Genomic DNA, 20631 nt, shown 5'->3' with positions numbered 1-20631 from the left:
ACATAATCTCTGTGGCCAATGACACAGACGCATCTCGAGACCTCACCCTGACATGTTTTTGGATGTATTTTCAGCTCCAATTTTGCCTGGAGATGCACCAAGATAGTCCTCGTTAGTATAGTGGTGAGTATCCCCGCCTGTCACGCGGGAGACCGGGGTTCGATTCCCCGACGGGGAGAACATTGCAAGTTTTTATCAGGTTCAGAGATTCGTTGCTCAAGGTTATGGAGAATCAAAGTCCGAATCCAATTGTAGCGTGAAAAATATACCACTTGATTTTGAGAGCATAAGAAAGAACCAGAAACACCAATTGCATAGCCTCGTTTTTAGTTTGGGTGTCACCCCTTGCTTTTATCTAGCATGGCATGTACTGTTTTTGTGCATTACAATATTTGCATATCATCCTCTTAAAATTGGCTCACGCTGTAACACAGGAGACAGCTATGTAGTGGACAAGTCTCTTGTGAGCTAAACCTGATTATGACATCACATCAATGAAGCAAAGCTGAAACTATTGTATGCCTACAGAGTATAGACTGAGAGAGTAGTGTCTTTTCCTATGGATTGCAGGCTAAAATGGACTTGCATCCCCTACTTTCAAAGGGAGTAACTGTATAGTAAGTGAGATAGATAGACCGATATCATGTAAGCTTCCTGGCCATTACCGACCAGTAGAGGATAACAGAAAAAGGTTTTTAATTGAAATGACTATCTTTTTTGCAAAGTGGTATTGTAGTCTTTGTTTCAGCTGAGACAAAAATAAATCTTTTTATCTGCTTTTTATTTAGGGTTTTATGTTAGCTTGATAACATGTAGCACATAATCTCTGTGGCCAATGACACAGACGCATCTCGAGACCTCACCCTGACATGTTTTTGGGTGTATTTTCAGCTCCAATTTTGCCTGCAGATTCACCAAGTTAGTCCTCGTTAGTATAGTGGTGAGTATCCCCACCTGTCACGCGGGAGACCGGGGTTCGATTCCCCGACGGGGAGAACATTGCAAGTTTTTATCAGGTTCAGAGATTCGTTGCTCAAGGTTATGGAGAATCAAAGTCCGAATCCAATTGTAGCGTGAAAAATATACCACTTGATTTTGAGAGCATAAGAAAGAACCAGAAACACCAATTGCATAGCCTCGTTTTTAGTTTGGGTGTCACCCCTTGCTTTTATCTAGCATGGCATGTACTGTTTTTGTGCATTACAATATTTGCAGATCATCCTCTTACAATTGGCTCATGCTGTAACACAGGAGACAGCTATGTAGTGGACAAGTCTCTTGTGAGCTAAACCTGATTATGACATCACATCAATGTAGCAAAGCTGAAACTATTGTATGCCTACAGAGTATAGACTGAGAGAGAAGTGTCTTTTCCTATGAATTGCAGGCTAAAATGGACTTGCATCCCCTACTTTCAAAGGGAGTAACTGTATAGTAAGTGAGATAGGTAGACCGATATCATGTAAGCTTCCTGGCCATTACCGACCAGTAGAGGATAACAGAAAAAGGTTTTTAATTGAAATGACTATCTTTTTTGCAAAGTGGTATTGTAGTCTTTGTTTCAGCTGAGACAAAAATAAATCTTTTTATCTGCTTCTTATTTAGGGTTTTATGTTAGCTTGATAACATGTAGCACATAATCTCTGTGGCCAATGACACAGACGCATCTCGAGACCTCACCCTGACATGTTTTTGGGTGTATTTTCAGCTCCAATTTTGCCTGCAGATTCACCAAGTTAGTCCTCGTTAGTATAGTGGTGAGTATCCCCGCCTGTCACGCGGGAGACCGGGGTTCGATTCCCCGACGGGGAGAACATTGCAAGTTTTTATCAGGTTCAGAGATTCGTTGCTCAAGGTTATGGAGAATCAAAGTCCGAATCCAATTGTAGCGTGAAAAATATACCACTTGATTTTGAGAGCATAAGAAAGAACCAGAAACACCAATTGCATAGCCTCGTTTTTAGTTTGGGTGTCACCCCTTGCTTTTATCTAGCATGGCATGTACTGTTTTTGTGCATTACAATATTTGCATATCATCCTCTTAAAATTGGCTCACGCTGTAACACAGGAGACAGCTATGTAGTGGACAAGTCTCTTGTGAGCTAAACCTGATTATGACATCACATCAATGAAGCAAAGCTGAAACTATTGTATGCCTACAGAGTATAGACTGAGAGAGAAGTGTCTTTTCCTATGGATTGCAGGCTAAAATGGACTTGCATCCCCTACTTTCAAAGGGAGTAACTGTATAGTAAGTGAGATAGATAGACCGATATCATGTAAGCTTCCTGGCCATTACCGACCAGAAGAGGATAACAGAAAAAGGTTTTTAATTGAAATGACTATCTTTTTTGCAAAGTGGTATTGTAGTCTTTGTTTCAGCTGAGACAAAAATAAATCTTTTTATCTGCTTCTTATTTAGGGTTTTATGTTAGCTTGATAACATGTAGCACATAATCTCTGTGGCCAATGACACAGACGCATCTCGAGACCTCACCCTGACATGTTTTTGGGTGTATTTTCAGCTCCAATTTTGCCTGCAGATTCACCAAGTTAGTCCTCGTTAGTATAGTGGTGAGTATCCCCGCCTGTCACGCGGGAGACCGGGGTTCGATTCCCCGACGGGGAGAACATTGCAAGTTTTTATCATGTTCAGAGATTCGTTGCTCAAGGTTATGGAGAATCAAAGTCCGAATCCAATTGTAGCGTGAAAAATATACCACTTGATTTTGAGAGCATAAGAAAGAACCAGAAACACCAATTGCATAGCCTCGTTTTTAGTTTGGGTGTCACCCCTTGCTTTTATCTAGCATGGCATGTACTGTTTTTGTGCATTACAATATTTGCATATCATCCTCTTAAAATTGGCTCACGCTGTAACACAGGAGACAGCTATGTAGTGGACAAGTCTCTTGTGAGCTAAACCTGATTATGACATCACATCAATGAAGCAAAGCTGATACTATTGTATGCCTACAGAGTATAGACTGAGAGAGAAGTGTCTTTTCCTATGGATTGCAGGCTAAAATGGACTTGCATCCCCTACTTTCAAAGGGAGTAACTGTATAGTAAGTGAGATAGATAGACCGATATCATGTAAGCTTCCTGGCCATTACCGACCAGTAGAGGATAACAGAAAAAGGTTTTTAATTGAAATAACTATCTTTTTTGCAAAGTTGTATTGTAGTCTTTGTTTCAGCTGAGACAAAAATAAATCTTTTTATCTGCTTCTTATTTAGGGTTTTATGTTAGCTTGATAACATGTAGCACATAATCTCTGTGGCCAATGACACAGACGCATCTCGAGACCTCACCCTGACATGTTTTTGGGTGTATTTTCAGCTCCAATTTTGCCTGCAGATTCACCAAGTTAGTCCTCGTTAGTATAGTGGTGAGTAACCCCGCCTGTCACGCGGGAGACCGGGGTTCGATTCCCCGACGGGGAGAACATTGCAAGTTTTTATCAGGTTCAGAGATTCGTTGCTCAAGGTTATGGAGAATCAAAGTCCGAATCCAATTGTAGCGTGTAAAATATACCACTTGATTTTTAGAGCATAAGAAAGAACCAGAAACACCAATTGCATAGCCTCGTTTTTAGTTTGGGTGTCACCCCTTGCTTTTATCTAGCATGGCATGTACTGTTTTTGTGCATTACAATATTTGCATATCATCCTCTTAAAATTGGCTCACGCTGTAACACAGGAGACAGCTATGTAGTGGACAAGTCTCTTGTGAGCTAAACCTGATTATGACATCACATCAATGAAGCAAAGCTGATACTATTGTATGCCTACAGAGTATAGACTGAGAGAAGTGTCTTTTCCTATGAATTGCAGGCTAAAATGGACTTGCATCCCCTACTTTCAAAGGGAGTAACTGTATAGTAAGTGAGATAGGTAGACCGATATCATGTAAGCTTCCTGGCCATTACCGACCAGTAGAGGATAACAGAAAAAGGTTTTTAATTGAAATGACTATCTTTTTTGCAAAGTGGTATTGTAGTCTTTGTTTCAGCTGAGACAAAAATAAATCTTTTTATCTGCTTCTTATTTAGGGTTTTATGTTAGCTTGATAACATGTAGCACATAATCTCTGTGGCCAATGACACAGACGCAGCTCGAGACCTCACCCTGACATGTTTTTGGGTGTATTTTCAGCTCCAATTTTGCCTGCAGATTCACCAAGTTAGTCCTCGTTAGTATAGTGGTGAGTATCCCCGCCTGTCACGCGGGAGACCGGGGTTCGATTCCCCGACGGGGAGAACATTGCAAGTTTTTATCAGGTTCAGAGATTCGTTGCTCAAGGTTATGGAGAATCAAAGTCCGAATCCAATTGTAGCGTGAAAAATATACCACTTGATTTTGAGAGCATAAGAAAGAACCAGAAACACCAATTGCATAGCCTCGTTTTTAGTTTGGGTGTCACCCCTTGCTTTTATCTAGCATGGCATGTACTGTTTTTGTGCATTACAATATTTGCATATCATCCTCTTAAAATTGGCTCACGCTGTAACACAGGAGACAGCTATGTAGTGGACAAGTCTCTTGTGAGCTAAACCTGATTATGACATCACATCAATGAAGCAAAGCTGAAACTATTGTATGCCTACAGAGTATAGACTGAGAGAGAAGTGTCTTTTCCTATGGATTGCAGGCTAAAATGGACTTGCATCCCCTACTTTCAAAGGGAGTAACTGTATAGTAAGTGAGATAGATAGACCAATATCATGTAAGCTTCCTGGCCATGACCGACCAGTAGAGGATAACAGAAAAAGGTTTTTAATTGAAATGACTATCTTTTTTGCAAAGTTGTATTGTAGTCTTTGTTTCAGCTGAGACAAAAATAAATCTTTTTATCTGCTTCTTATTTAGGGTTTTATGTTAGGTTGATAACATGTAGCACATAATCTCTGTGGCCAATGACACAGACGCATCTCGAGACCTCACCCTGACATGTTTTTGGGTGTATTTTCAGCTCCAATTTTGCCTGCAGATTCACAAAGTTAGTCCTCGTTAGTATAGTGGTGAGTATCCCCGCCTGTCACGCGGGAGACCGGGGTTCGATTCCCCGACGGGGAGAACATTGCAAGTTTTTATCAGGTTCAGAGATTCGTTGCTCAAGGTTATGGAGAATCAAAGTCCGAATCCAATTGTAGCGTGAAAAATATACCACTTGATTTTGAGAGCATAAGAAAGAACCAGAAACACCAATTGCATAGCCTCGTTTTTAGTTTGGGTATCACCCCTTGCTTTTATCTAGCATGGCATGTACTGTTTTTGTGCATTACAATATTTGCATATCATCCTCTTACAATTGGCTCATGCTGTAACACAGGAGACAGCTATGTAGTGGACAAGTCTCTTGTGAGCTAAACCTGATTATGACATCACATCAATGTAGCAAAGCTGAAACTATTGTATGCCTACAGAGTATAGACTGAGAGAGAAGTGTCTTTTCCTATGAATTGCAGGCTAAAATGGACTTGCATCCCCTACTTTCAAAGGGAGTAACTGTATAGTAAGTGAGATAGGTAGACCGATATCATGTAAGCTTCCTGGCCATTACCGACCAGTAGAGGATAACAGAAAAAGGTTTTTAATTGAAATGACTATCTTTTTTGCAAAGTGGTATTGTAGTCTTTGTTTCAGCTGAGACAAAAATAAATCTTTTTATCTGCTTCTTATTTAGGGTTTTATGTTAGCTTGATAACATGCAGCACATAATCTCTGTGGCCAATGACACAGACGCATCTCGAGACCTCACCCTGACATGTTTTTGGGTGTATTTTCAGCTCCAATTTTGCCTGCAGATTCACCAAGTTAGTCCTCGTTAGTATAGTGGTGAGTATCCCCGCCTGTCACGCGGGAGACCGGGGTTCGATTCCCCGACGGGGAGAACATTGCAAGTTTTTATCAGGTTCAGAGATTCGTTGCTCAAGGTTATGGAGAATCAAAGTCCGAATCCAATTGTAGCGTGAAAAATATACCACTTGATTTTGAGAGCATAAGAAAGAACCAGAAACACCAATTGCATAGCCTCGTTTTTAGTTTGGGTGTCACCCCTTGCTTTTATCTAGCATGGCATGTACTGTTTTTGTGCATTACAATATTTGCATATCATCCTCTTAAAATTGGCTCACGCTGTAACACAGGAGACAGCTATGTAGTGGACAAGTCTCTTGTGAGCTAAACCTGATTATGACATCACATCAATGTAGCAAAGCTGAAACTATTGTATGCCTACAGAGTATAGACTGAGAGAGAAGTGTCTTTTCCTATGAATTGCAGGCTAAAATGGACTTGCATCCCCTACTTTCAAAGGGAGTAACTGTATAGTAAGTGAGATAGATAGACCGATATCATGTAAGCTTCCTGGCCACGACCGACCAGTAGAGGATAACAGAAAAAGGTTTTTAATTGAAATGACTATCTTTTTTGCAAAGTGGTATTGTAGTCTTTGTTTCAGCTGAGACAAAAATAAATCTTTTTATCTGCTTCTTATTTAGGGTTTTATGTTAGCTTGATAACATGTAGCACATAATCTCTGTGGCCAATGACACAGACGCATCTCGAGACCTCACCCTGACATGTTTTTGGATGTATTTTCAGCTCCAATTTTGCCTGGAGATGCACCAAGATAGTCCTCGTTAGTATAGTGGTGAGTATCCCCGCCTGTCACGCGGGAGACCGGGGTTCGATTCCCCGACGGGGAGAACATTGCAAGTTTTTATCAGGTTCAGAGATTCGTTGCTCAAGGTTATGGAGAATCAAAGTCCGAATCCAATTGTAGCGTGAAAAATATACCACTTGATTTTGAGAGCATAAGAAAGAACCAGAAACACCAATTGCATAGCCTCGTTTTTAGTTTGGGTATCACCCCTTGCTTTTATCTAGCATGGCATGTACTGTTTTTGTGCATTACAATATTTGCATATCATCCTCTTACAATTGGCTCATGCTGTAACACAGGAGACAGCTATGTAGTGGACAAGTCTCTTGTGAGCTAAACCTGATTATGACATCACATCAATGTAGCAAAGCTGAAACTATTGTATGCCTACAGAGTATAGACTGAGAGAGAAGTGTCTTTTCCTATGAATTGCAGGCTAAAATGGACTTGCATCCCCTACTTTCAAAGGGAGTAACTGTATAGTAAGTGAGATAGGTAGACCGATATCATGTAAGCTTCCTGGCCATTACCGACCAGTAGAGGATAACAGAAAAAGGTTTTTAATTGAAATGACTATCTTTTTTGCAAAGTGGTATTGTAGTCTTTGTTTCAGCTGAGACAAAAATAAATCTTTTTATCTGCTTCTTATTTAGGGTTTTATGTTAGCTTGATAACATGTAGCACATAATCTCTGTGGCCAATGACACAGACGCATCTCGAGACCTCACCCTGACATGTTTTTGGGTGTATTTTCAGCTCCAATTTTGCCTGCAGATTCACCAAGTTAGTCCTCGTTAGTATAGTGGTGAGTATCCCCGCCTGTCACGCGGGAGACCGGGGTTCGATTCCCCGACGGGGAGAACATTGCAAGTTTTTATCAGGTTCAGAGATTCGTTGCTCAAGGTTATGGAGAATCAAAGTCCGAATCCAATTGTAGCGTGAAAAATATACCACTTGATTTTGAGAGCATAAGAAAGAACCAGAAACACCAATTGCATAGCCTCGTTTTTAGTTTGGGTGTCACCCCTTGCTTTTATCTAGCATGGCATGTACTGTTTTTGTGCATTACAATATTTGCATATCATCCTCTTAAAATTGGCTCACGCTGTAACACAGGAGACAGCTATGTAGTGGACAAGTCTCTTGTGAGCTAAACCTGATTATGACATCACATCAATGAAGCAAAGCTGAAACTATTGTATGCCTACAGAGTATAGACTGAGAGAGAAGTGTCTTTTCCTATGGATTGCAGGCTAAAATGGACTTGCATCCCCTACTTTCAAAGGGAGTAACTGTATAGTAAGTGAGATAGATAGACCGATATCATGTAAGCTTCCTGGCCATTACCGACCAGAAGAGGATAACAGAAAAAGGTTTTTAATTGAAATGACTATCTTTTTTGCAAAGTGGTATTGTAGTCTTTGTTTCAGCTGAGACAAAAATAAATCTTTTTATCTGCTTCTTATTTAGGGTTTTATGTTAGCTTGATAACATGTAGCACATAATCTCTGTGGCCAATGACACAGACGCATCTCGAGACCTCACCCTGACATGTTTTTGGGTGTATTTTCAGCTCCAATTTTGCCTGCAGATTCACCAAGTTAGTCCTCGTTAGTATAGTGGTGAGTATCCCTGCCTGTCACGCGGGAGACCGGGGTTCGATTCCCCGACGGGGAGAACATTGCAAGTTTTTATCAGGTTCAGAGATTCGTTGCTCAAGGTTATGGAGAATCAAAGTCCGAATCCAATTGTAGCGTGAAAAATATACCACTTGATTTTGAGAGCATAAGAAAGAACCAGAAACACCAATTGCATAGCCTCGTTTTTAGTTTGGGTATCACCCCTTGCTTTTATCTAGCATGGCATGTACTGTTTTTGTGCATTACAATATTTGCATATCATCCTCTTACAATTGGCTCATGCTGTAACACAGGAGACAGCTATGTAGTGGACAAGTCTCTTGTGAGCTAAACCTGATTATGACATCACATCAATGTAGCAAAGCTGAAACTATTGTATGCCTACAGAGTATAGACTGAGAGAGAAGTGTCTTTTCCTATGAATTGCAGGCTAAAATGGACTTGCATCCCCTACTTTCAAAGGGAGTAACTGTATAGTAAGTGAGATAGGTAGACCGATATCATGTAAGCTTCCTGGCCATTACCGACCAGTAGAGGATAACAGAAAAAGGTTTTTAATTGAAATGACTATCTTTTTTGCAAAGTGGTATTGTAGTCTTTGTTTCAGCTGAGACAAAAATAAATCTTTTTATCTGCTTCTTATTTAGGGTTTTATGTTAGCTTGATAACATGTAGCACATAATCTCTGTGGCCAATGACACAGACGCATCTCGAGACCTCACCCTGACATGTTTTTGGGTGTATTTTCAGCTCCAATTTTGCCTGCAGATTCACCAAGTTAGTCCTCGTTAGTATAGTGGTGAGTATCCCCGCCTGTCACGCGGGAGACCGGGGTTCGATTCCCCGACGGGGAGAACATTGCAAGTTTTTATCAGGTTCAGAGATTCGTTGCTCAAGGTTATGGAGAATCAAAGTCCGAATCCAATTGTAGCGTGAAAAATATACCACTTGATTTTGAGAGCATAAGAAAGAACCAGAAACACCAATTGCATAGCCTCGTTTTTAGTTTGGGTGTCACCCCTTGCTTTTATCTAGCATGGCATGTACTGTTTTTGTGCATTACAATATTTGCATATCATCCTCTTAAAATTGGCTCACGCTGTAACACAGGAGACAGCTATGTAGTGGACAAGTCTCTTGTGAGCTAAACCTGATTATGACATCACATCAATGAAGCAAAGCTGATACTATTGTATGCCTACAGAGTATAGACTGAGAGAGAAGTGTCTTTTCCTATGGATTGCAGGCTAAAATGGACTTGCATCCCCTACTTTCAAAGGGAGTAACTGTATAGTAAGTGAGATAGATAGACCGATATCATGTAAGCTTCCTGGCCATTACCGACCAGTAGAGGATAACAGAAAAAGGTTTTTAATTGAAATAACTATCTTTTTTGCAAAGTTGTATTGTAGTCTTTGTTTCAGCTGAGACAAAAATAAATCTTTTTATCTGCTTCTTATTTAGGGTTTTATGTTAGCTTGATAACATGTAGCACATAATCTCTGTGGCCAATGACACAGACGCATCTCGAGACCTCACCCTGACATGTTTTTGGGTGTATTTTCAGCTCCAATTTTGCCTGCAGATTCACCAAGTTAGTCCTCGTTAGTATAGTGGTGAGTATCCCCGCCTGTCACGCGGGAGACCGGGGTTCGATTCCCCGACGGGGAGAACATTGCAAGTTTTTATCAGGTTCAGAGATTCGTTGCTCAAGGTTATGGAGAATCAAAGTCCGAATCCAATTGTAGCGTGTAAAATATACCACTTGATTTTTAGAGCATAAGAAAGAACCAGAAACACCAATTGCATAGCCTCGTTTTTAGTTTGGGTGTCACCCCTTGCTTTTATCTAGCATGGCATGTACTGTTTTTGTGCATTACAATATTTGCATATCATCCTCTTAAAATTGGCTCACGCTGTAACACAGGAGACAGCTATGTAGTGGACAAGTCTCTTGTGAGCTAAACCTGATTATGACATCACATCAATGTAGCAAAGCTGAAACTATTGTATGCCTACAGAGTATAGACTGAGAGAGAAGTGTCTTTTCCTATGAATTGCAGGCTAAAATGGACTTGCATCCCCTACTTTCAAAGGGAGTAACTGTATAGTAAGTGAGATAGATAGACCGATATCATGTAAGCTTCCTGGCCACGACCGACCAGTAGAGGATAACAGAAAAAGGTTTTTAATTGAAATGACTATCTTTTTTGCAAAGTGGTATTGTAGTCTTTGTTTCAGCTGAGACAAAAATAAATCTTTTTATCTGCTTCTTATTTAGGGTTTTATGTTAGCTTGATAACATGTAGCACATAATCTCTGTGGCCAATGACACAGATGCATCTCGAGACCTCACCCTGACATGTTTTTGGATGTATTTTCAGCTCCAATTTTGCCTGGAGATGCACCAAGATAGTCCTCGTTAGTATAGTGGTGAGTATCCCCGCCTGTCACGCGGGAGACCGGGGTTCGATTCCCCGACGGGGAGAACATTGCAAGTTTTTATCAGGTTCAGAGATTCGTTGCTCAAGGTTATGGAGAATCAAAGTCCGAATCCAATTGTAGCGTGAAAAATATACCACTTGATTTTGAGAGCATAAGAAAGAACCAGAAACACCAATTGCATAGCCTCGTTTTTAGTTTGGGTATCACCCCTTGCTTTTATCTAGCATGGCATGTACTGTTTTTGTGCATTACAATATTTGCATATCATCCTCTTAAAATTGGCTCATGCTGTAACACAGGAGACAGCTATGTAGTGGACAAGTCTCTTGTGAGCTAAACCTGATTATGACATCACATCAATGTAGCAAAGCTGAAACTATTGTATGCCTACAGAGTATAGACTGAGATAGAAGTGTCTTTTCCTATGAATTGCAGGCTAAAATGGACTTGCATCCCCTACTTTCAAAGGGAGTAACTGTATAGTAAGTGAGATAGGTAGACCGATATCATGTAAGCTTCCTGGCCATTACCGACCAGTAGAGGATAACAGAAAAAGGTTTTTAATTGAAATGACTATCTTTTTTGCAAAGTGGTATTGTAGTCTTTGTTTCAGCTGAGACAAAAATAAATCTTTTTATCTGCTTCTTATTTAGGGTTTTATGTTAGCTTGATAACATGCAGCACATAATCTCTGTGGCCAATGACACAGACGCATCTCGAGACCTCACCCTGACATGTTTTTGGGTGTATTTTCAGCTCCAATTTTGCCTGCAGATTCACCAAGTTAGTCCTCGTTAGTATAGTGGTGAGTATCCCCGCCTGTCACGCGGGAGACCGGGGTTCGATTCCCCGACGGGGAGAACATTGCAAGTTTTTATCAGGTTCAGAGATTCGTTGCTCAAGGTTATGGAGAATCAAAGTCCGAATCCAATTGTAGCGTGAAAAATATACCACTTGATTTTGAGAGCATAAGAAAGAACCAGAAACACCAATTGCATAGCCTCGTTTTTAGTTTGGGTGTCACCCCTTGCTTTTATCTAGCATGGCATGTACTGTTTTTGTGCATTACAATATTTGCATATCATCCTCTTAAAATTGGCTCACGCTGTAACACAGGAGACAGCTATGTAGTGGACAAGTCTCTTGTGAGCTAAACCTGATTATGACATCACATCAATGAAGCAAAGCTGAAACTATTGTATGCCTACAGAGTATAGACTGAGAGAGAAGTGTCTTTTCCTATGGATTGCAGGCTAAAATGGACTTGCATCCCCTACTTTCAAAGGGAGTAACTGTATAGTAAGTGAGATAGATAGACCGATATCATGTAAGCTTCCTGGCCATTACCGACCAGAAGAGGATAACAGAAAAAGGTTTTTAATTGAAATGACTATCTTTTTTGCAAAGTGGTATTGTAGTCTTTGTTTCAGCTGAGACAAAAATAAATCTTTTTATCTGCTTCTTATTTAGGGTTTTATGTTAGCTTGATAACATGTAGCACATAATCTCTGTGGCCAATGACACAGACGCATCTCGAGACCTCACCCTGACATGTTTTTGGGTGTATTTTCAGCTCCAATTTTGCCTGCAGATTCACCAAGTTAGTCCTCGTTAGTATAGTGGTGAGTATCCCTGCCAGTCACGCGGGAGACCGGGGTTCGATTCCCCGACGGGGAGAACATTGCAAGTTTTTATCAGGTTCAGAGATTCGTTGCTCAAGGTTATGGAGAATCAAAGTCCGAATCCAATTGTAGCGTGAAAAATATACCACTTGATTTTGAGAGCATAAGAAAGAACCAGAAACACCAATTGCATAGCCTCGTTTTTAGTTTGGGTATCACCCCTTGCTTTTATCTAGCATGGCATGTACTGTTTTTGTGCATTACAATATTTGCATATCATCCTCTTACAATTGGCTCATGCTGTAACACAGGAGACAGCTATGTAGTGGACAAGTCTCTTGTGAGCTAAACCTGATTATGACATCACATCAATGTAGCAAAGCTGAAACTATTGTATGCCTACAGAGTATAGACTGAGAGAGAAGTGTCTTTTCCTATGAATTGCAGGCTAAAATGGACTTGCATCCCCTACTTTCAAAGGGAGTAACTGTATAGTAAGTGAGATAGGTAGACCGATATCATGTAAGCTTCCTGGCCATTACCGACCAGTAGAGGATAACAGAAAAAGGTTTTTAATTGAAATGACTATCTTTTTTGCAAAGTGGTATTGTAGTCTTTGTTTCAGCTGAGACAAAAATAAATCTTTTTATCTGCTTCTTATTTAGGGTTTTATGTTAGCTTGATAACATGTAGCACATAATCTCTGTGGCCAATGACACAGACGCATCTCGAGACCTCACCCTGACATGTTTTTGGGTGTATTTTCAGCTCCAATTTTGCCTGCAGATTCACCAAGTTAGTCCTCGTTAGTATAGTGGTGAGTATCCCCGCCTGTCACGCGGGAGACCGGGGTTCGATTCCCCGACGGGGAGAACATTGCAAGTTTTTATCAGGTTCAGAGATTCGTTGCTCAAGGTTATGGAGAATCAAAGTCCGAATCCAATTGTAGCGTGAAAAATATACCACTTGATTTTGAGAGCATAAGAAAGAACCAGAAACACCAATTGCATAGCCTCGTTTTTAGTTTGGGTGTCACCCCTTGCTTTTATCTAGCATGGCATGTACTGTTTTTGTGCATTACAATATTTGCATATCATCCTCTTAAAATTGGCTCACGCTGTAACACAGGAGACAGCTATGTAGTGGACAAGTCTCTTGTGAGCTAAACCTGATTATGACATCACATCAATGAAGCAAAGCTGAAACTATTGTATGCCTACAGAGTATAGACTGAGAGAGAAGTGTCTTTTCCTATGGATTGCAGGCTAAAATGGACTTGCATCCCCTACTTTCAAAGGGAGTAACTGTATAGTAAGTGAGATAGATAGACCGATATCATGTAAGCTTCCTGGCCATTACCGACCAGAAGAGGATAACAGAAAAAGGTTTTTAATTGAAATGACTATCTTTTTTGCAAAGTGGTATTGTAGTCTTTGTTTCAGCTGAGACAAAAATAAATCTTTTTATCTGCTTCTTATTTAGGGTTTTATGTTAGCTTGATAACATGTAGCACATAATCTCTGTGGCCAATGACACAGATGCATCTCGAGACCTCACCCTGACATGTTTTTGGATGTATTTTCAGCTCCAATTTTGCCTGGAGATGCACCAAGATAGTCCTCGTTAGTATAGTGGTGAGTATCCCCGCCTGTCACGCGGGAGACCGGGGTTCGATTCCCCGACGGGGAGAACATTGCAAGTTTTTATCAGGTTCAGAGATTCGTTGCTCAAGGTTATGGAGAATCAAAGTCCGAATCCAATTGTAGCGTGAAAAATATACCACTTGATTTTGAGAGCATAAGAAAGAACCAGAAACACCAATTGCATAGCCTCGTTTTTAGTTTGGGTATCACCCCTTGCTTTTATCTAGCATGGCATGTACTGTTTTTGTGCATTACAATATTTGCATATCATCCTCTTAAAATTGGCTCATGCTGTAACACAGGAGACAGCTATGTAGTGGACAAGTCTCTTGTGAGCTAAACCTGATTATGACATCACATCAATGTAGCAAAGCTGAAACTATTGTATGCCTACAGAGTATAGACTGAGATAGAAGTGTCTTTTCCTATGAATTGCAGGCTAAAATGGACTTGCATCCCCTACTTTCAAAGGGAGTAACTGTATAGTAAGTGAGATAGGTAGACCGATATCATGTAAGCTTCCTGGCCATTACCGACCAGTAGAGGATAACAGAAAAAGGTTTTTAATTGAAATGACTATCTTTTTTGCAAAGTGGTATTGTAGTCTTTGTTTCAGCTGAGACAAAAATAAATCTTTTTATCTGCTTCTTATTTAGGGTTTTATGTTAGCTTGATAACATGCAGCACATAATCTCTGTGGCCAATGACACAGACGCATCTCGAGACCTCACCCTGACATGTTTTTGGGTGTATTTTCAGCTCCAATTTTGCCTGCAGATTCACCAAGTTAGTCCTCGTTAGTATAGTGGTGAGTATCCCCGCCTGTCACGCGGGAGACCGGGGTTCGATTCCCCGACGGGGAGAACATTGCAAGTTTTTATCAGGTTCAGAGATTCGTTGCTCAAGGTTATGGAGAATCAAAGTCCGAATCCAATTGTAGCGTGAAAAATATACCACTTGATTTTGAGAGCATAAGAAAGAACCAGAAACACCAATTGCATAGCCTCGTTTTTAGTTTGGGTGTCACCCCTTGCTTTTATCTAGCATGGCATGTACTGTTTTTGTGCATTACAATATTTGCATATCATCCTCTTAAAATTGGCTCACGCTGTAACACAGGAGACAGCTATGTAGTGGACAAGTCTCTTGTGAGCTAAACCTGATTATGACATCACATCAATGAAGCAAAGCTGAAACTATTGTATGCCTACAGAGTATAGACTGAGAGAGAAGTGTCTTTTCCTATGGATTGCAGGCTAAAATGGACTTGCATCCCCTACTTTCAAAGGGAGTAACTGTATAGTAAGTGAGATAGATAGACCGATATCATGTAAGCTTCCTGGCCATTACCGACCAGAAGAGGATAACAGAAAAAGGTTTTTAATTGAAATGACTATCTTTTTTGCAAAGTGGTATTGTAGTCTTTGTTTCAGCTGAGACAAAAATAAATCTTTTTATCTGCTTCTTATTTAGGGTTTTATGTTAGCTTGATAACATGTAGCACATAATCTCTGTGGCCAATGACACAGACGCATCTCGAGACCTCACCCTGACATGTTTTTGGGTGTATTTTCAGCTCCAATTTTGCCTGCAGATTCACCAAGTTAGTCCTCGTTAGTATAGTGGTGAGTATCCCTGCCAGTCACGCGGGAGACCGGGGTTCGATTCCCCGACGGGGAGAACATTGCAAGTTTTTATCAGGTTCAGAGATTCGTTGCTCAAGGTTATGGAGAATCAAAGTCCGAATCCAATTGTAGCGTGAAAAATATACCACTTGATTTTGAGAGCATAAGAAAGAACCAGAAACACCAATTGCATAGCCTCGTTTTTAGTTTGGGTATCACCCCTTGCTTTTATCTAGCATGGCATGTACTGTTTTTGTGCATTACAATATTTGCATATCATCCTCTTACAATTGGCTCATGCTGTAACACAGGAGACAGCTATGTAGTGGACAAGTCTCTTGTGAGCTAAACCTGATTATGACATCACATCAATGTAGCAAAGCTGAAACTATTGTATGCCTACAGAGTATAGACTGAGAGAGAAGTGTCTTTTCCTATGAATTGCAGGCTAAAATGGACTTGCATCCCCTACTTTCAAAGGGAGTAACTGTATAGTAAGTGAGATAGGTAGACCGATATCATGTAAGCTTCCTGGCCATTACCGACCAGTAGAGGATAACAGAAAAAGGTTTTTAATTGAAATGACTATCTTTTTTGCAAAGTGGTATTGTAGTCTTTGTTTCAGCTGAGACAAAAATAAATCTTTTTATCTGCTTCTTATTTAGGGTTTTATGTTAGCTTGATAACATGTAGCACATAATCTCTGTGGCCAATGACACAGACGCATCTCGAGACCTCACCCTGACATGTTTTTGGGTGTATTTTCAGCTCCAATTTTGCCTGCAGATTCACCAAGTTAGTCCTCGTTAGTATAGTGGTGAGTATCCCCGCCTGTCACGCGGGAGACCGGGGTTCGATTCCCCGACGGGGAGAACATTGCAAGTTTTTATCAGGTTCAGAGATTCGTTGCTCAAGGTTATGGAGAATCAAAGTCCGAATCCAATTGTAGCGTGAAAAATATACCACTTGATTTTGAGAGCATAAGAAAGAACCAGAAACACCAATTGCATAGCCTCGTTTTTAGTTTGGGTGTCACCCCTTGCTTTTATCTAGCATGGCATGTACTGTTTTTGTGCATTACAATATTTGCATATCATCCTCTTAAAATTGGCTCACGCTGTAACACAGGAGACAGCTATGTAGTGGACAAGTCTCTTGTGAGCTAAACCTGATTATGACATCACATCAATGAAGCAAAGCTGAAACTATTGTATGCCTACAGAGTATAGACTGAGAGAGAAGTGTCTTTTCCTATGGATTGCAGGCTAAAATGGACTTGCATCCCCTACTTTCAAAGGGAGTAACTGTATAGTAAGTGAGATAGATAGACCGATATCATGTAAGCTTCCTGGCCATTACCGACCAGAAGAGGATAACAGAAAAAGGTTTTTAATTGAAATGACTATCTTTTTTGCAAAGTGGTATTGTAGTCTTTGTTTCAGCTGAGACAAAAATAAATCTTTTTATCTGCTTCTTATTTAGGGTTTTATGTTAGCTTGATAACATGTAGCACATAATCTCTGTGGCCAATGACACAGACGCATCTCGAGACCTCACCCTGACATGTTTTTGGGTGTATTTTCAGCTCCAATTTTGCCTGCAGATTCACCAAGTTAGTCCTCGTTAGTATAGTGGTGAGTATCCCTGCCTGTCACGCGGGAGACCGGGGTTCGATTCCCCGACGGGGAGAACATTGCAAGTTTTTATCAGGTTCAGAGATTCGTTGCTCAAGGTTATGGAGAATCAAAGTCCGAATCCAATTGTAGCGTGAAAAATATACCACTTGATTTTGAGAGCATAAGAAAGAACCAGAAACACCAATTGCATAGCCTCGTTTTTAGTTTGGGTATCACCCCTTGCTTTTATCTAGCATGGCATGTACTGTTTTTGTGCATTACAATATTTGCATATCATCCTCTTACAATTGGCTCATGCTGTAACACAGGAGACAGCTATGTAGTGGACAAGTCTCTTGTGAGCTAAACCTGATTATGACATCACATCAATGTAGCAAAGCTGAAACTATTGTATGCCTACAGAGTATAGACTGAGAGAGAAGTGTCTTTTCCTATGAATTGCAGGCTAAAATGGACTTGCATCCCCTACTTTCAAAGGGAGTAACTGTATAGTAAGTGAGATAGGTAGACCGATATCATGTAAGCTTCCTGGCCATTACCGACCAGTAGAGGATAACAGAAAAAGGTTTTTAATTGAAATGACTATCTTTTTTGCAAAGTGGTATTGTAGTCTTTGTTTCAGCTGAGACAAAAATAAATCTTTTTATCTGCTTCTTATTTAGGGTTTTATGTTAGCTTGATAACATGTAGCACATAATCTCTGTGGCCAATGACACAGACGCATCTCGAGACCTCACCCTGACATGTTTTTGGGTGTATTTTCAGCTCCAATTTTGCCTGCAGATTCACCAAGTTAGTCCTCGTTAGTATAGTGGTGAGTATCCCCGCCTGTCACGCGGGAGACCGGGGTTCGATTCCCCGACGGGGAGAACATTGCAAGTTTTTATCAGGTTCAGAGATTCGTTGCTCAAGGTTATGGAGAATCAAAGTCCGAATCCAATTGTAGCGTGAAAAATATACCACTTGATTTTGAGAGCATAAGAAAGAACCAGAAACACCAATTGCATAGCCTCGTTTTTAGTTTGGGTGTCACCCCTTGCTTTTATCTAGCATGGCATGTACTGTTTTTGTGCATTACAATATTTGCATATCATCCTCTTAAAATTGGCTCACGCTGTAACACAGGAGACAGCTATGTAGTGGACAAGTCTCTTGTGAGCTAAACCTGATTATGACATCACATCAATGAAGCAAAGCTGATACTATTGTATGCCTACAGAGTATAGACTGAGAGAGAAGTGTCTTTTCCTATGGATTGCAGGCTAAAATGGACTTGCATCCCCTACTTTCAAAGGGAGTAACTGTATAGTAAGTGAGATAGATAGACCGATATCATGTAAGCTTCCTGGCCATTACCGACCAGTAGAGGATAACAGAAAAAGGTTTTTAATTGAAATAACTATCTTTTTTGCAAAGTTGTATTGTAGTCTTTGTTTCAGCTGAGACAAAAATAAATCTTTTTATCTGCTTCTTATTTAGGGTTTTATGTTAGCTTGATAACATGTAGCACATAATCTCTGTGGCCAATGACACAGACGCATCTCGAGACCTCACCCTGACATGTTTTTGGGTGTATTTTCAGCTCCAATTTTGCCTGCAGATTCACCAAGTTAGTCCTCGTTAGTATAGTGGTGAGTATCCCCGCCTGTCACGCGGGAGACCGGGGTTCGACTCCCCGACGGGGAGAACATTGCAAGTTTTTATCAGGTTCAGAGATTCGTTGCTCAAGGTTATGGAGAATCAAAGTCCGAATCCAATTGTAGCGTGTAAAATATACCACTTGATTTTTAGAGCATAAGAAAGAACCAGAAACACCAATTGCATAGCCTCGTTTTTAGTTTGGGTGTCACCCCTTGCTTTTATCTAGCATGGCATGTACTGTTTTTGTGCATTACAATATTTGCATATCATCCTCTTAAAATTGGCTCACGCTGTAACACAGGAGACAGCTATGTAGTGGACAAGTCTCTTGTGAGCTAAACCTGATTATGACATCACATCAATGAAGCAAAGCTGATACTATTGTATGCCTACAGAGTATAGACTGAGAGAGAAGTGTCTTTTCCTATGAATTGCAGGCTAAAATGGACTTGCATCCCCTACTTTCAAAGGGAGTAACTGTATAGTAAGTGAGATAGGTAGACCGATATCATGTAAGCTTCCTGGCCATTACCGACCAGTAGAGGATAACAGAAAAAGGTTTTTAATTGAAATGACTATCTTTTTTGCAAAGTGGTATTGTAGTCTTTGTTTCAGCTGAGACAAAAATAAATCTTTTTATCTGCTTCTTATTTAGGGTTTTATGTTAGCTTGATAACATGTAGCACATAATCTCTGTGGCCAATGACACAGACGCATCTCGAGACCTCACCCTGACATGTTTTTGGGTGTATTTTCAGCTCCAATTTTGCCTGCAGATTCACCAAGTTAGTCCTCGTTAGTATAGTGGTGAGTATCCCCGCCTGTCACGCGGGAGACCGGGGTTCGATTCCCCGACGGGGAGAACATTGCAAGTTTTTATCAGGTTCAGAGATTCGTTGCTCAAGGTTATGGAGAATCAAAGTCCGAATCCAATTGTAGCGTGAAAAATATACCACTTGATTTTGAGAGCATAAGAAAGAACCAGAAACACCAATTGCATAGCCTCGTTTTTAGTTTGGGTGTCACCCCTTGCTTTTATCTAGCATGGCATGTACTGTTTTTGTGCATTACAATATTTGCATATCATCCTCTTAAAATTGGCTCACGCTGTAACACAGGAGACAGCTATGTAGTGGACAAGTCTCTTGTGAGCTAAACCTGATTATGACATCACATCAATGAAGCAAAGCTGATACTATTGTATGCCTACAGAGTATAGACTGAGAGAGAAGTGTCTTTTCCTATGGATTGCAGGCTAAAATGGACTTGCATCCCCTACTTTCAAAGGGAGTAACTGTATAGTAAGTGAGATAGATAGACCGATATCATGTAAGCTTCCTGGCCATTACCGACCAGTAGAGGATAACAGAAAAAGGTTTTTAATTGAAATAACTATCTTTTTTGCAAAGTTGTATTGTAGTCTTTGTTTCAGCTGAGACAAAAATAAATCTTTTTATCTGCTTCTTATTTAGGGTTTTATGTTAGCTTGATAACATGTAGCACATAATCTCTGTGGCCAATGACACAGACGCATCTCGAGACCTCACCCTGACATGTTTTTGGGTGTATTTTCAGCTCCAATTTTGCCTGCAGATTCACCAAGTTAGTCCTCGTTAGTATAGTGGTGAGTATCCCCGCCTGTCACGCGGGAGACCGGGGTTCGATTCCCCGATGGGGAGAACATTGCAAGTTTTTATCAGGTTCAGAGA

The 20631-nt window shown here is 40.5% G+C and overlaps 24 non-coding genes across 24 annotated transcripts; all 24 read left to right on the top strand.

The window, feature by feature from the left end:
• The first annotated feature begins 106 nt into the window (after positions 1–106).
• Positions 107–178, top strand: TRNAD-GUC (transfer RNA aspartic acid (anticodon GUC)). Its single transcript has one exon. It is a non-coding gene; the product is annotated as a tRNA-Asp (tRNA).
• A 745-nt stretch (positions 179–923) lies between these two features.
• TRNAD-GUC (transfer RNA aspartic acid (anticodon GUC)) lies at positions 924–995 on the top strand. Its single transcript has one exon. It is a non-coding gene; the product is annotated as a tRNA-Asp (tRNA).
• A 745-nt stretch (positions 996–1740) lies between these two features.
• TRNAD-GUC (transfer RNA aspartic acid (anticodon GUC)) lies at positions 1741–1812 on the top strand. Its single transcript has one exon. It is a non-coding gene; the product is annotated as a tRNA-Asp (tRNA).
• Positions 1813–2557: 745 nt separating this feature from the next.
• Positions 2558–2629, top strand: TRNAD-GUC (transfer RNA aspartic acid (anticodon GUC)). Its single transcript has one exon. It is a non-coding gene; the product is annotated as a tRNA-Asp (tRNA).
• Positions 2630–3374: 745 nt separating this feature from the next.
• On the top strand, positions 3375–3446 carry TRNAD-GUC (transfer RNA aspartic acid (anticodon GUC)). The gene has a single exon. It is a non-coding gene; the product is annotated as a tRNA-Asp (tRNA).
• Positions 3447–4189: 743 nt separating this feature from the next.
• TRNAD-GUC (transfer RNA aspartic acid (anticodon GUC)) lies at positions 4190–4261 on the top strand. Its single transcript has one exon. It is a non-coding gene; the product is annotated as a tRNA-Asp (tRNA).
• A 745-nt stretch (positions 4262–5006) lies between these two features.
• Positions 5007–5078, top strand: TRNAD-GUC (transfer RNA aspartic acid (anticodon GUC)). The gene has a single exon. It is a non-coding gene; the product is annotated as a tRNA-Asp (tRNA).
• Positions 5079–5823: 745 nt separating this feature from the next.
• On the top strand, positions 5824–5895 carry TRNAD-GUC (transfer RNA aspartic acid (anticodon GUC)). Its single transcript has one exon. It is a non-coding gene; the product is annotated as a tRNA-Asp (tRNA).
• A 745-nt stretch (positions 5896–6640) lies between these two features.
• On the top strand, positions 6641–6712 carry TRNAD-GUC (transfer RNA aspartic acid (anticodon GUC)). Its single transcript has one exon. It is a non-coding gene; the product is annotated as a tRNA-Asp (tRNA).
• Positions 6713–7457: 745 nt separating this feature from the next.
• TRNAD-GUC (transfer RNA aspartic acid (anticodon GUC)) lies at positions 7458–7529 on the top strand. The gene has a single exon. It is a non-coding gene; the product is annotated as a tRNA-Asp (tRNA).
• Positions 7530–8274: 745 nt separating this feature from the next.
• TRNAD-GUC (transfer RNA aspartic acid (anticodon GUC)) lies at positions 8275–8346 on the top strand. The gene has a single exon. It is a non-coding gene; the product is annotated as a tRNA-Asp (tRNA).
• Positions 8347–9091: 745 nt separating this feature from the next.
• Positions 9092–9163, top strand: TRNAD-GUC (transfer RNA aspartic acid (anticodon GUC)). The gene has a single exon. It is a non-coding gene; the product is annotated as a tRNA-Asp (tRNA).
• A 745-nt stretch (positions 9164–9908) lies between these two features.
• Positions 9909–9980, top strand: TRNAD-GUC (transfer RNA aspartic acid (anticodon GUC)). The gene has a single exon. It is a non-coding gene; the product is annotated as a tRNA-Asp (tRNA).
• Positions 9981–10725: 745 nt separating this feature from the next.
• TRNAD-GUC (transfer RNA aspartic acid (anticodon GUC)) lies at positions 10726–10797 on the top strand. Its single transcript has one exon. It is a non-coding gene; the product is annotated as a tRNA-Asp (tRNA).
• Positions 10798–11542: 745 nt separating this feature from the next.
• On the top strand, positions 11543–11614 carry TRNAD-GUC (transfer RNA aspartic acid (anticodon GUC)). The gene has a single exon. It is a non-coding gene; the product is annotated as a tRNA-Asp (tRNA).
• Positions 11615–13176: 1562 nt separating this feature from the next.
• TRNAD-GUC (transfer RNA aspartic acid (anticodon GUC)) lies at positions 13177–13248 on the top strand. Its single transcript has one exon. It is a non-coding gene; the product is annotated as a tRNA-Asp (tRNA).
• Positions 13249–13993: 745 nt separating this feature from the next.
• On the top strand, positions 13994–14065 carry TRNAD-GUC (transfer RNA aspartic acid (anticodon GUC)). Its single transcript has one exon. It is a non-coding gene; the product is annotated as a tRNA-Asp (tRNA).
• Positions 14066–14810: 745 nt separating this feature from the next.
• TRNAD-GUC (transfer RNA aspartic acid (anticodon GUC)) lies at positions 14811–14882 on the top strand. Its single transcript has one exon. It is a non-coding gene; the product is annotated as a tRNA-Asp (tRNA).
• A 1562-nt stretch (positions 14883–16444) lies between these two features.
• On the top strand, positions 16445–16516 carry TRNAD-GUC (transfer RNA aspartic acid (anticodon GUC)). The gene has a single exon. It is a non-coding gene; the product is annotated as a tRNA-Asp (tRNA).
• Positions 16517–17261: 745 nt separating this feature from the next.
• TRNAD-GUC (transfer RNA aspartic acid (anticodon GUC)) lies at positions 17262–17333 on the top strand. The gene has a single exon. It is a non-coding gene; the product is annotated as a tRNA-Asp (tRNA).
• A 745-nt stretch (positions 17334–18078) lies between these two features.
• TRNAD-GUC (transfer RNA aspartic acid (anticodon GUC)) lies at positions 18079–18150 on the top strand. The gene has a single exon. It is a non-coding gene; the product is annotated as a tRNA-Asp (tRNA).
• A 745-nt stretch (positions 18151–18895) lies between these two features.
• TRNAD-GUC (transfer RNA aspartic acid (anticodon GUC)) lies at positions 18896–18967 on the top strand. The gene has a single exon. It is a non-coding gene; the product is annotated as a tRNA-Asp (tRNA).
• Positions 18968–19712: 745 nt separating this feature from the next.
• On the top strand, positions 19713–19784 carry TRNAD-GUC (transfer RNA aspartic acid (anticodon GUC)). Its single transcript has one exon. It is a non-coding gene; the product is annotated as a tRNA-Asp (tRNA).
• A 745-nt stretch (positions 19785–20529) lies between these two features.
• Positions 20530–20601, top strand: TRNAD-GUC (transfer RNA aspartic acid (anticodon GUC)). Its single transcript has one exon. It is a non-coding gene; the product is annotated as a tRNA-Asp (tRNA).
• Positions 20602–20631: the final 30 nt, after the last annotated feature.

Source organism: Pseudophryne corroboree, chromosome 11, assembly GCF_028390025.1.
Source record: "Pseudophryne corroboree isolate aPseCor3 chromosome 11, aPseCor3.hap2, whole genome shotgun sequence".
NCBI lineage: Eukaryota > Metazoa > Chordata > Amphibia > Anura > Myobatrachidae > Pseudophryne > Pseudophryne corroboree.
This window is presented reverse-complemented; position numbering and strand designations above follow the sequence as displayed.